At 43.1% G+C, this 13,413-nt stretch overlaps 1 long non-coding RNA gene across 1 annotated transcript; it reads left to right on the forward strand.

The window, feature by feature from the left end:
* Positions 1-165: 165 nt before the first annotated feature.
* On the forward strand, positions 166-10,770 carry LOC127432533 (uncharacterized). The gene is made up of 3 exons (XR_007895760.1): positions 166-268; positions 3,704-3,764; positions 9,440-10,770. It is a non-coding gene; the product is annotated as an uncharacterized LOC127432533 (long non-coding RNA).
* The last annotated feature ends 2,643 nt before the right edge of the window (positions 10,771-13,413 follow it).

Consider the following 13,413-nt stretch of genomic DNA (forward strand, 5'->3'; position numbering starts at 1 on the left):
GCTTTCCTCGTCTTTTGTTTCCAAAAGGCGTGGCTCACATCATCTTCACAGATCTTAAGTGCAGGTTGAGTAGCAGGAAGGGGGAGGAGGGGGGTTGCAGGAGGTGTTGGTGTTTGAAACCAAGGTTTCAGTGAAGTGAAGGTCAGTGTGGGTGTGGGGTGTGAGATTGAGCCTTTCAAATCTGCAGTAGAACATGTTGAGTGGTCCAAACATCATTGTAGCACTGCTCAGTGGAAGGAGGAGGCGAGAAGCAGATTTCCTGGTTCAGGTAAGCGTTTTTATTTTCCTCTCTGCAGCATAAACACACTCTCAAGGCTTTTACATTTGTTCAATAACAGTCTAAAAAAAAGCCACAAACTAGTTCACAAAATAAACTCTCGACTTTGTAATAACTCTTGGCTTCATAGTCCGTGCCCAGGCTCTCTCTCTCGTCTAACTGCTGTGTGGCTCTATTTATGCCGCTCTCCCCGTGCTCACTGAAATTAGAGACAGGTGTTAGACATAATTTGACTCAGGTGTAAGCGCCCTTACCGCTTTCTCTCTCTCCAGAGAGATGCTTGACCACGCCCCCGCTGCCACAGCGTTACATATAGTGAAGCCAAAATACAATGTCCACGTATGTGGACTCAGGGTCGTATGAGGTTAAAGGAATATTCTGGATTCAATACAAGTTAATCTCAATCAACAGCATTTGTGGCATAAAGCTGATTACCAAAAAATAAAAATTAAAAATAATAAAAACGTCATCATTGCAATGAAGTTGTAAAATTGGATATAACTTTAAACAGAAATGGTTAGTAAGCAATTTCATCACACTAAAATCATTCACTTCCATTGTAAGTGTCTCAGTGTGTGCCACACCAGATATTTGCTTTTTTTAAATCAACGTGGGAAAAGTCGAAATTAATTTTTGTGTTAATCAACATTATGCCACAAATACTGTCGAAAGAGCTTAACTTGTACTGAACCCGGAATATTCCTTTAACTCGGTTTAGTAAATATGAGCAATGTGCGACAGAATGGTGTTGACTTCTTGCTAGCATGTTTTTTCTCAGGTCCTACATAGCCCTTCTATCCATTGCTTATATCAAAACCTCAAACCACACTAGGTCATCTGACCTAAATTTACATACAGGTGCATCTCAATAAATTAGAATGTCGTGGAAAAGTTCATTTATTTCAGTAATTCAACTCAAATTGTGAAACTCGTGTATTAAATAAATTCAATGCACACAGACTGAAGTAGTTTAAGTCTTTGGTTCTTTTAATTGTGATGTTTTGGCTCACATTTAACAAAAACCCACCAATTCACTATCTCAACAAATTAGAATACATCATAAGACCAATAAGAAAATTACATTTTTAGTAAATTGTTGGCCTTCTGGAAAGTATGTTCATTTACTGTATATGTACTCAATACTTGGTAGGGGCTCCTTTTGCTTTAATTACTGCCTCAATTCGGCGTGGCATGGAGGTGATCAGTTTGTGGCACTGCTGAGGTAGTATGGAAGCCCAGGTTTCTTTGACAGTGGCCTTCAGCTCATCTGCATTTTTTGGTCTCTTGTTCTTATTTTCCTCTTGACAATACCCCATAGATTCTCTATGGGGTTCAAGTCTGGTGAGTTTGCTGGCCAGTCAAGCACACCAACACCATGGTCATTTAACCAACTTTTGGTGCTTTTGGCAGTGTGGGCAGGTGCCAAATCCTGCTGGAAAATGAAATCAGCATCTTTAAAAAGCTGGTCAGCAGAAGGAAGCATGAAGTGCTCCAAAATTTCTTGGTAAACGGGTGCAGTGACTTTGGTTTTCAAAAAAACACAATGGACCAACACCAGCAGATGACATTGCACCCCAAATCATCACAGACTGTGGAAACTTAACACTGGACTTCAAGCAACTTGGGCTATGAGCTTCTCCACCCTTCCTCCAGACTCTAGGACCTTGGTTTCCAAATGAAATACAAAACTTGCTCTCATCTGAAAAGAGGACTTTGGACCACTGGGCAACAGTCCAGTTCTTCTTCTCCTTAGCCCAGGTAAGATACCTCTGACGTTGTCTGTGGTTCAGGAGTGGCTTAACAAGAGGAATACGACAACTGTAGCCAAATTCCTTGACACGTCTGTGTGTGGTGGCTCTTGATGCCTTGACCCCAGCCTCAGTCCATTCCTTGTGAAGTTCACCCAAATTCTTGAATCGATTTTGCTTGACAATCCTCATAAGGCTGCGATTCTCTCGGTTGGTTGTGCATCTTTTTCTTCCACACTTTTTCCATCCACTCAACTTTCTGTTAACATGCTTGGATACAGCACTCTGTGAACAGCCAGCTTCTTTGGCAATGAATGTTTGTGGCTTACCCTCCTTGTGAAGGGTGTCAATGATTGTCTTCTTCCCCATGATTGTGTAGCCTAGTGAACCAAACTGAGAGACCATTTTGAAGGCTCAGGAAACCTTTGCAGGTGTTTTGAGTTGATTAGCTGATTGGCATGTCACCATATTCTAATTTTTTGAGATAGTGAATTGGTGGGTTTTTGTTAAATGTGAGCCAAAATCATCACAATTAAAAGAACCAAAGACTTAAACTACTTCAGTCTGTCTGCATTGAATTTATTTAATACACGAGTTTCACAATTTGAGTTGAATTACTGAAATAAATGAACTTTTCCACGACATTCTAATTTATTGAGATGCACCTGTACACTTTATTTAGTGCAATGTATCATCACAAAATGCAATTGCTCAGCCCCTCCATCAAAGTTTGCAATGGTAACCTAGAGAATTAATTAATTGCAGTGTTGGTTTTAAAGAGCATATCTATTCGTCTTTAAGTCCTACTAAACAGTAAAATGAGGGAAAATCTGCTCTGATCGTCTTCTGTTGTGTGTTAAAAAGGCTTCTGAATTATATTTAAATAATTTATTTAGTCTAGTTGGGACCAGCCCGTACATACCATCACAGGAGCACATTCTTACTTTCACACACGTTCTTACTTTCTCTCTGAAAGAAACAGAACTGCGATTATTAACACACCACTGGAAGCATCTGATGTACAAAATGGTAAGAATTTGGCTTATCTAAAAAAAAAACATTTCGACCATTGTAGAGCATATACTGTGTGTATATACACACACACACACACACACACACATACACACACATCATACTTCAGTTTATTAAATTTACATTTATTCATTAAGAATGTGTTTTATCCGAACTGACTTACAAACTAGAATATAACAAGCAAAATCATTTAATCCAAGAGAGAACACAATTCAAGTAATGCTACCATACCAAATTTCCATAAGTTCCAAAGTTGTATAATGTTAATGCAGAATTGTAAGTGCAAAAATGCTACATAGTCAAGTCTACATGGTACACAGATTACATGTTATTACATCGAGCCCTTTAAAATATTCATGCCAGCTATTGTAGACATATACCCCACGTGTCTTGGTACAATTTTTGCCAATAACTATTGAATACTATAACATTACATAATTTTATTAATAGCATTTTTGGATTTCACCTTAAACATGTACCCATAGTTATCCACTGTTTGAGGTAGAATATGCACATTTTCTTAATCTGTTAAGAAATGGTTACCAGACCATAACTGTAAATATACAGTAAATCATGTGAAATTTGTCTGTTTTTTATATCATTGGAACTGTAAATATTTCTCATGATATTTTGGCTGTCTTTGCAGAAATCATCAAAGTTTATCTTTCTGATTTGCTGTGCGTGGATTCCTCCATCTTTGCTTTTAGGTAATAGAAATTCTTTCTGTCTTGTCTGAAACAACATTTCGAAAACAGTGATTATGAAGCAAAAGTGAATTCATTTAAAATGTACAGTACTGTGCAAAAGTTTTAGGCTCTTGGGAAAAATGGTGCATAGTGAGGATGTCTTCAAAAATAATGCCATAAATAGTTTTCATTTATCAATTAACAGCATACAAAGTCCAGTAAACATAAAAAAAGCTAAATCAATATTCGGTGTGACCACCTTTGCCTTTAAAACAGCACAAATTCTCCTAGGTACTCCTGGACACAGTTCTCCTTCTGTCACTCACTCGACATTGTGTCGATGTAGTAACACTAGGGGTCGCTCTTGAGAGCCCTGAACACCTCAGATCTTTGAGAAAAGGCCAATGAGAATTGGCGAGTGGAATTTGCATGCCACTCCCCCGGACATACGGGTATAAAAGGAGCTGGCTCGCAACCACTCATTCAGATTTTTTCTTCGGAGCCAAGCGGTTGTACGATCAGCGAGCTGAATACTACTGCTGTTCCATTCACCTCTTAAGAAGCATATGCTGTTGGATATATGGCACATTTCCAGCGGCTTTCTCTCCTTCTGCACGACGAGTGCAGATTTCACCCCTGGGCGCTTCGACAGCACTAAAAGGGTGTATATTCCTGCTAAAGAGTATATTTTCTCTATTAGAGCACACACATTGATGTTGAACGTCTTTTTAAAGATACGTCTTTATAAATATGCCTTTCCGTCTTTGTGTGATTCCTGGATGCGGTCGCTATCTCTCAGCTTCCGATGGCCACGGGCGCTGCCTCACGTGTCTAGGCAGCGATCACACTGAGGCAGCGTTCATGGATGGTTCATGTTCTCATTGCGAGAATATGACCATGGCAACATTGCGGTCGCGGCTTTCCTTCTTCCAGGGGAAAGCAACTCTAGCCGCCCCCCATGTTTCGCCTTTTACCTCTGGGTATGAGTCCGGCCCGACTGGCACTGGAGGCGATTTGGGGGCTTCAATCGGCACGGCTCCGCCAGGTAAATCCCCGTGGACCTCCCATTCCTCAGTTTGCCCCCAGTGAGTTCCGAGAGGAGACCAGCTTGCCCCAGGGCCAGCTTAGTGTCCTTTTCGGAGCTCAGGAGGGGGGTGAGTGCTCGATCGCTGCATCAGAGAGTGTACTGGCGATGTCAGACGCTGAGGACTCGACTGGGCTGCCACCTTCGGGTCGGCCCACCCAGTCTGAGGTTGATGGCAAGATGACCGCCATGCTTGCCTGGGCTGCCACGTGTGTCGGGTTGGAGTGGAACTTTCCACCCTCCCCTGAGTCCTCGTGGCTAGATGATTGGTTCCTGGGTTCAGGGTGCCGCTCACAGCCACGCCCCCCCCAGGCACCTTTTTTCCCGGAAGTGCACAACAAGCTGACGAGGTCGTGGAGGGCACCTTTTTCTGCCCGAAACCGGGCCTTGCACAGACTCCCGCTCAAGATGCTGACACCAAAGCACATTTTGGCATGTGTCTGGCATCAAGATTGGTTCGTGGCGGTAGACCTAAAGGACGCGTACTTTCATGCCTCAACACAGACCCTTCCTACGGTTTGCTTTCCTCCCCTTCAGCCTGTCCCTGTCCCCTCGCGTCTTCACGAAAGTCGCAGAGGCAGTTCTTGTCCCGTTAAGGGAATTGGGTGTCCGCATACTCAACTACCTCGACGACTGGCTGATTCTAGCTCACTCTCGAGAGTTGCTATGCGCACACAGGGACCTCGTGCTCAGGCACCTCAGCCGGCTAGGGCTCCGGGTCAACTGGGAAAAGAGCAAGCTCTCCCCGGTTCAGAGCATCTCTTTTCTCGGCATGAAGTTAGACTCAGTCTCGATGATAGCGCGCCTCACAAGCGAGCGCACACGGTCTGAACTGCCTGAAGTTGTTCATGCAGAGAACAGCGGTTCCACTGAAACACTTTCAGAGGCTCCTGGGGCATATGGCATCCTCGGCGCCGGTCACGCCACTAGGGTTGATGCATATGAGACCGCTTCAGCACTGGCTTCAGACTTGAGTCCCGAAATGGGCATGGTGCCACGGCACACATCGCATGGCCATCACGCCGATCTGCCACCACTTGTTCAGCCCAAGGAAAAACCTTGCATTTCTATGGGCAGGAGTTCCCTACAACAAGTGTCCAGGCGCATCGTCATTACGACAGAAGCCTCCAAGCGAGGCTGGGGCACCATGTGCAACGGGCATGCAGCTGCTGGCTCCTGGACAGGACCGCGACTGTGTTGGCACATCAACTGCCTCGAGTTGCTGGCAGTATTGCTCGCCCTGCGGAGGCTTTTGCCGTTGATCCGGGGCAAGCATGTGTTGGTCTGTACGGACAACACAGCAACAGTAGCGTATATAAATTGCCAAGGCGGCTTACGCTCACGTCGTATGTCGCAACTCGCCCGCCGTCTCCTCCTATGGAGTCAGCGGCGACTGAGGTCGCTGCAGGCCACTCACACCCCGGGCAACCTCAATGCCACAGCGGACACGCTGTTGTGGCAGGTGATGCTCAGGGTAGAGTGGAGACTCCACCTCCAGGTGGTCCAGCTAATTTGGAGTCGGTTTGGCAAAGCACAAGTAGACCTATTTGCCTCCCGAGAAACCTCCCACTGCCCGCTCTGGTATTCTCAGACAGGGGCCCCCCTCGGCCCAGACGCACCCCAGTGAGCCTACTTGTGCGACCCTGTGCAAGGTCAGGGAGGACGAAGACAAGGTCACCCTCGTGGCCCTGTATTGGCCCACCCAGACTTCTCAGACCTCACGCTCCTCGCAACAGCCTCTCCCTGGTGAATTCCCCTGAGGAAGGACCTTCTTTCTCACAGATGGGGTACCATCTGGCACCCGCGCCCAGACCTCTGGAACCTCCACATCTGGCCCTTGGAAGGGGACACAGAAGACCTAAGTGGCCTACCACCAGCAGTGGTAGACACAATCTCTCAGGCCAGAGTTCCCACCACGAGGCAGCTTTATACCCTGAAGTAGCATCGGTTCGCGAATTGGTGTTCTCCCCAAGCTGAAGACCCTCAGGGATGCGCAGTCAGGTCAGTGCTTTCCTTCCTGCAGGAGAGGCTGGAGGAACGGCTGTCCCCCTCCACCTTGAAGGTGTACGTGGCCGCCATAGCGGCACACCACGATACAGTGGACGGTAAGTTCTTAGGGAAGCACGACCTGATCATCAGGTTGCTGAATCCTCCTAGGCCACACCTGTTCCCCTCATGGGATCTCTCCATGGTCCTCCTGGGCCTTTGCGGAGCCACCTTTGAGCTGCTAGAGTCAGTCGAGCTGAAAGCCCTCTCCTTGAAGACGGCCCTCCTGATTGCACTCACCTCCATCAAGAGGGTCAGGGACCTGCAAGCATCCTCTGTTAGCGATACCTGCCTGGAGTTCGGTCCAGGTGACTCTCACGTAATCCTGAGACCCCGGCTGGGCTATGTGCCCAAGGTTCCCACAGGTGGTGAACCTGCAAGTGCTGCCCCAGGAGGAGGCAGACCCAGCCCTGTCGTTGCTGTGTCCGGTGCGTACTTTGCGCATCTACTTGGATCGCATGCAGAGCTTTAGATGCTCTGAGCAGCTCTTTGTCTGCTTTGGCGGACAGCGAAAAGGGAACGCTGTCTCCAAACAGAGGCTTGCCCACTAGATCATGGATGCCATCGCTATGGCATACCAGGCCCAGGCCGTGCCCGCCCCTTCGGGAATACGAGCACACTCCACAAGGAGTCTGGCATCCTCATGGGTACTGGCCCATGGCACCTCTCTAGCAGACATCTACAAGGCAGCGGGCTGGGCGACACCCAATACCTTCGCGAGCTTTTACAATCTCTGGGTTGAGCCGGATTCGTCCCGTGTTCTGTCAGGTATGAACAGGTAAGTTCGGGAATATGGACAGCTGGACGGGTGTATCGTAGCGTATAGTGCCTTTCCCCTCCAAAGAGGCGAAGATGTGCGCTACTTTTCCCATGCGAGTTCACGAACCCGTGAATCCTGGATGTACTTCCTCCCTAGCCCTGTGGCTTGTGAATTCAGTGGAGGAATTCACAGCCGGAACCAGTACGTGTGCTAATATGCCCTTACTGAGGTAGGTGCTCCACAGGTGCCGGTTACTCCGGCATCCCCCGTGATGTATTTTCTGCAGTACGGTCTCCCTGTCAGCAGACCTGCGTCTCCCTTCGACAGAGCCATCTCTGTCCCGGCCGCCGTGTTTGTAGAGCTCCTCCCCTTTCAGGCAGGACCTACCACCGCGCCTCTTCCATGTGCGGTTCTGAGCCCACATGATATGCTTGCCACATGTTACCTCACCTCCGGGCAGGATGTGGTCTCCGCGGGGTCTTTTCCCCCTGATAGAATAGGATAGGAAAAGAATACCTTCCCCAGCGCATATATTGAGCGTTAAAATGGCCCCAGCCAAATACCTGAATTTCTCTGTGGAGAGAAAACATAGAGAGAAATGGCCGCAGCTAGATACGGCTCTTCCCCCCCAGGGATGTGGGGAACTATACAACAATTTTTGGGGCGTTGGGGGAGGCTATGTGCAGACCGGTGCACCTACTACTACGCACGCAGCAGTTTGCTTGCACCGGCAGTCCACGTAACACAGTTCAGCTAGTTGTGCCATTTTGTATAGGGACCCCTAGTGTCACTACATCGACACAACGTCGAGTGAGTGACAGAAGGGGAACGTCTCGGTTACTGTCGTAACCTCCGTTCCCTGATGGAGGGAATGAGACGTTGTGTCCCCCCTGCCACAAAGCTGAACTACCCGCTGAAATGGCCGGGACCCTGTCTCGGCTGCTCAGCACAAAACCTGAATGAGTGGTTGCTAGCCAGCTCCTTTTATACCTGTATGTTCGGGGGAGTGGCATGCAAATTCCACTCGCCAATTCTCATTGGACTTTTCTCAAAGATCTGAGGTGTTCGGGGCTCTCAAGAGTGACCCTTAGTGTCACTACATCGACACAATGTCTCGTTCCCTCCATCAGGGAACGGAGGTTACGACAATAACCAAGACGTTTTTCTTGGTTGTTGGCAGATAGGATGTTCCAAGCTTCTTGGAGAATTTGCCACAGTTCTTCTATCTATTTTGGCTGTCTAAATTGCTTCTGTCTCTTCTTGTAATCTCAGACAGACTCAATATTCAGTGGGGGGGCTCTGTGGGGACCATGCCATCTGTTGCAGGGCTCCCTGTTCTTCTATTCTGTTCTATTCTATTTGCAAAAGAAATGTTTGGGAGTCTAAAATGTACATTTCCTATTGACACACTAAAGCTGAAAATATAAATAACCATCTTAAGACAAATGTTTTTGTGAAACATCTTATGTGCCTAAGACTTTTGCACAGTACTGTATGTAGTAGTCACCTAAATTGATTAAATTTAATTCCTACTCTGTAAAATGTGGCAACCTGCAATTGTTACCTTAAGAAGTTATTTCTACCTGATATACTGTAACCCTTAAAATTAGTTTTTTTGGCGAAACCTTGAGTATTCAGTGATGTTAAATTACATTTTGGCTTCAATAAAACTAGATATTTTAGATTTTACCACATGAAGCACATTTATTTAGGTTAACATTTTATTTTTCAGTGTAATGTAGTTATATCTGCAACATGTTGTATACAACTCATAATTGATTCAGCTTTGTCTTTTGTCATTTTCAGCTCTGAAAACAGAACAGTGTGCTGAATGGCATTCACGTTTTTAATGTTCATCGGGGAATGTCAGTCAATATCAGCTGTAACTACAACCTATCAGATGACATTAAGATCTATAGCGTAACTCTTAATACAGATAATAAATTATGCTCATCCATGTTTAATAATAAATCATGGATATATCAGTCATGTCACAGAGACATTAGATATATTTGAATTACAGAAACTGGAGGAATATCAGCTGAGCTGTCAAATCTGCAGATAAACAATACAGGCACTTACAAATGTGTTGTGGAAAGACATGCACCTGCACCCACTGTGATTTTAGCAAGAGATCAAACTTTAATTCAGGTTTTTGGTAAGTCATTTTAAGAATCTGAAAAACAGTATTTACCCAGACTGATGTTAGAATCCATACTGTTCTATATTTACACCTATAACTCTGATTTAATGTCTTAAACCCCATTTCTTGCACACCCTTTTGTGTCTATATCATGTGTAAGAGGACCTGATGGATTTCTTATGATCCTGTGCAGCTCTGAAAGCTTTTATCCTTCTGGTCTAGAGCAGGTGTGGCTGAGAGATGGAGAATTCCAGAACATCTCTCAAACACACATTAACAAAACCAACCCAGATGGATCATTCACCCTTTATTCATACTTGAATCTGTCTTCTGCCATGTCTGATTGTGTAAACTGCACATGTTGTGTTAACCACTCCACCCTGAGTGAACCAGTAATGATCCACCTGTCCCCTACTGACTCTTATGGGAAGAAAGAGAAGACCAAAGGTATTTATAAAAAACATATATCAGTGTTAAATGGTAAACAATATATAGTATACATTGTACTAAGCTTCTACACAGTACTAAAGCTCATTTATAGACTAATTCAGCAGTGTGGAGCTGATGCAAAACATTGATAGAATGTTGTGTTTACTCTAATTCTGTTCAAGAACCTTCACTGTATTTAAGCAATAACTTGATGGTGGTTCTGGTCATTTGTGTATTGCTGCTTCTTATCATCCTGATTATCACAGTAATGTGTGCCCGCTTCAGTGAGTTCAAAATATTATCTCATCTCTATTACTACATAATGGTGTCTAGTAATGCAAACATATCATTGGCAAGCAATGATGAAACAATAATTTGCTTTCCAGATCTTCCATATTCAGTAAGTGTAATATTCAATACTGTTCTCATATTCTTCTAGAAAGAGCCAACCACTGATCTCCTATGGAAGTGAATTTCACACCTGAACCTCTCCTACTCTCTCCCCTGAAATCTGAGATGGTTTATTCATCACTAGGTGATCATCATCCAGTCCCATGCAGCAACAGCCCCCAAAGTCTAGTCACCTTTTGCACCACACTAAACAAATCAAACTGACTGACTGAGATAGGAGAAATCAAAGGATCTCTAATGTTCTGCAGTATATGCAGATGAATGATGAAGCATGTGTTAACTATAAAGGCACTTTCAGTACTCATTTTACCTTTATACCTTTTTTTTTTTATTTACCTTTTTTTTTATGTGGTATGAAACTTACATACCACATTCCATGACAGAAGGATCTAAAGTTCTATTTTCATTTTTCAAAGGCAACGTGTGTTTGTGAGTCTGTGTGTGCTTGTGAGTTACTTAAAGAGAGCAAACATACTGTACATACATACATACTAAGTCTTAATTCATTTCTGGTTTTTATATTATTTTATTATTCATATATCATTTTTATATAATCATTTTTTATTCATTTTACATATTGTTATTTGTCAAATTCCTATAAAGAGATAAAGAGTTTCAATTTCAAGGTCTTCAATGTCATGGGACGGTGTTGTGAAGAAGTAATTGTCCATTGACTTTGCATGGTATGGTAACACTTGTTGAATTAGTGCTGGTCATACAAAGTCAGACTGAGCATTGAGAAAGACACAATTAAGATTATTCAATAATCTCTGCTCATTTTTACCATCACTTCATCTCCTGCCTTCTTCTGTATTCCCCCTGTTGACTCTTGGGCTGGTAGGAGAGTAAGTTAACATAACAAGCTGTTGATGTTGACTGGTTTTGGATATCAGACAGAACTCTGATATATGGATATCTTCTGACGGAGAGAGAGGTCTTGTGTACACTGGATCTAACATGCATTTTCACTGCCTCATGTTTTCATATTCTAAGCATATAATTGAATACTGTACATGGCATCACAACTCTGTCTATAGGCTATATACATAGGCGGTGGGTGAATGAATTGCAGGGTAAGGGTACATCAAATAAAATTAAGTAAATAAATAACATTTAAAATATAAATACATTTTTCCCATCTGAATCCATACATTAATTTCAAGATTTTCAAATTGCAGGTTCTGCCTACTGTACAATGTTCACACTCCATACAAAACACTCCAAATGAATAAATTGTTGATTATTGTTATTTGCACAGACTTATTGATAATTATACATCTCAAATTGATGCCTATCAATCCATCATTCTTTATATAGTTAGTATCTTTATTAGGGCTAGGTATCGCCAGGCACCTCACGATACGATACGTATCACCATGCATATATCATGATACATCACAATATCATGATTAAATTCAGTTATGATTCACAAGCTCTTGATTCAATTCCAATTAATTTGGGTATATTTCAGTTATAATGTCCATATTTGCTCATATATGAAAGAAATGAGGAATGTCACTCTTATTTAGACAATCTGCTTCATCTTTATTGAACTGTTGGACATGATATAAATACACAAAAAACTGAATAAAAATATTGACACTGGGATCTATACAATAGCATGAAAAAGTATCACGATATATTGATATTTGATTGTATTGGCACAGCCCTACTCTTTACCCCTCTTTCCAGGAAATCTAGAGAATCTCCAGATGATGTCACGTGCAGTCTAAGAGAGCCTTTAGAGCCCTCTTTCACAGTTTATTGGCCAGACAGCCTTTCCTTCTCCTGTATCTCTTTCTTCTGAGCCCCCGCAGTTTTGTCTGTAAAACATATTCATACATTCCCCCATTGTCTGTTGTATATTTATGTTTACTAAATGTTTCTATCTTTGGTTACATTTATGTTAAACTTTTCTATTCTAAGTATATATTTTTTTATTCTAAAACAGGTATATAATAAACAGTTTAAAGCATTCCAAACACTGTTTACTCTTTTATCTACTGGGATTACACAAAAAAAAGAAAAAAAAAAGAAAAAAAAAAGCTGTTTATGGAAGTATCTTGTTTCACCAACAAAGGCTCACTTTTCAAGGTTAGTTCTCTGTTTCAGTATTATTCTACAAATTAACATCTTCTGGACACTCTAAGGTACTACATTATAATTATTTCAATTAAGGTAAACTACTACATCAAACTTGTAAGTCATAAATGGTATAATATTAAGATAAATTATAAGATAAAATATTATAAACTTGTCAGTTTATATATAAGGAAAATATTTGAAGCCTTCTATTAAACCAAATCTTATATTATTGCCTTTTTAGGATAAACTGGTTTTGCAATGTTCCTCACTTGGAAGTTGCTTTAATTTACAAGTAAATGTAAAAAAAAAAAAAAATGGTCCTTGCATTTTTGTCATTTTATATATATATATATATATTCATTCATATTATATTATGTATACATTTATTACAACAAATAGCATTATCGGAGGGCCTGGGTAGCTCAGCTAGTATTGACGCTGACTACCACCCCTGGAGTCGTGAGTTCGAATCCAAGGTGTGCTGAGTGACTACAGCCAGGTCTCCTAAGCAACCAAATTGGCCCGGTTGCTAGGGAGGGTAGAGTCACATGGGGTAACTTCCTCGTGGTTGCGATTAGTGGTTCTTGCTCTCAATGGGGCGCATGGTAATTTGTGCGTGGATCGCAGAGAGTAGCATGAGCCTCCACATGCTGTGAGTCTCCACGGTGTCATGCACAGCGAGCCACGTGATAAGATGCGCGGACTGACAGTC

Source organism: Myxocyprinus asiaticus, chromosome 42 (genome assembly GCF_019703515.2).
Source record: "Myxocyprinus asiaticus isolate MX2 ecotype Aquarium Trade chromosome 42, UBuf_Myxa_2, whole genome shotgun sequence".
In the NCBI taxonomy this organism is placed as follows: domain Eukaryota; kingdom Metazoa; phylum Chordata; class Actinopteri; order Cypriniformes; family Catostomidae; genus Myxocyprinus; species Myxocyprinus asiaticus.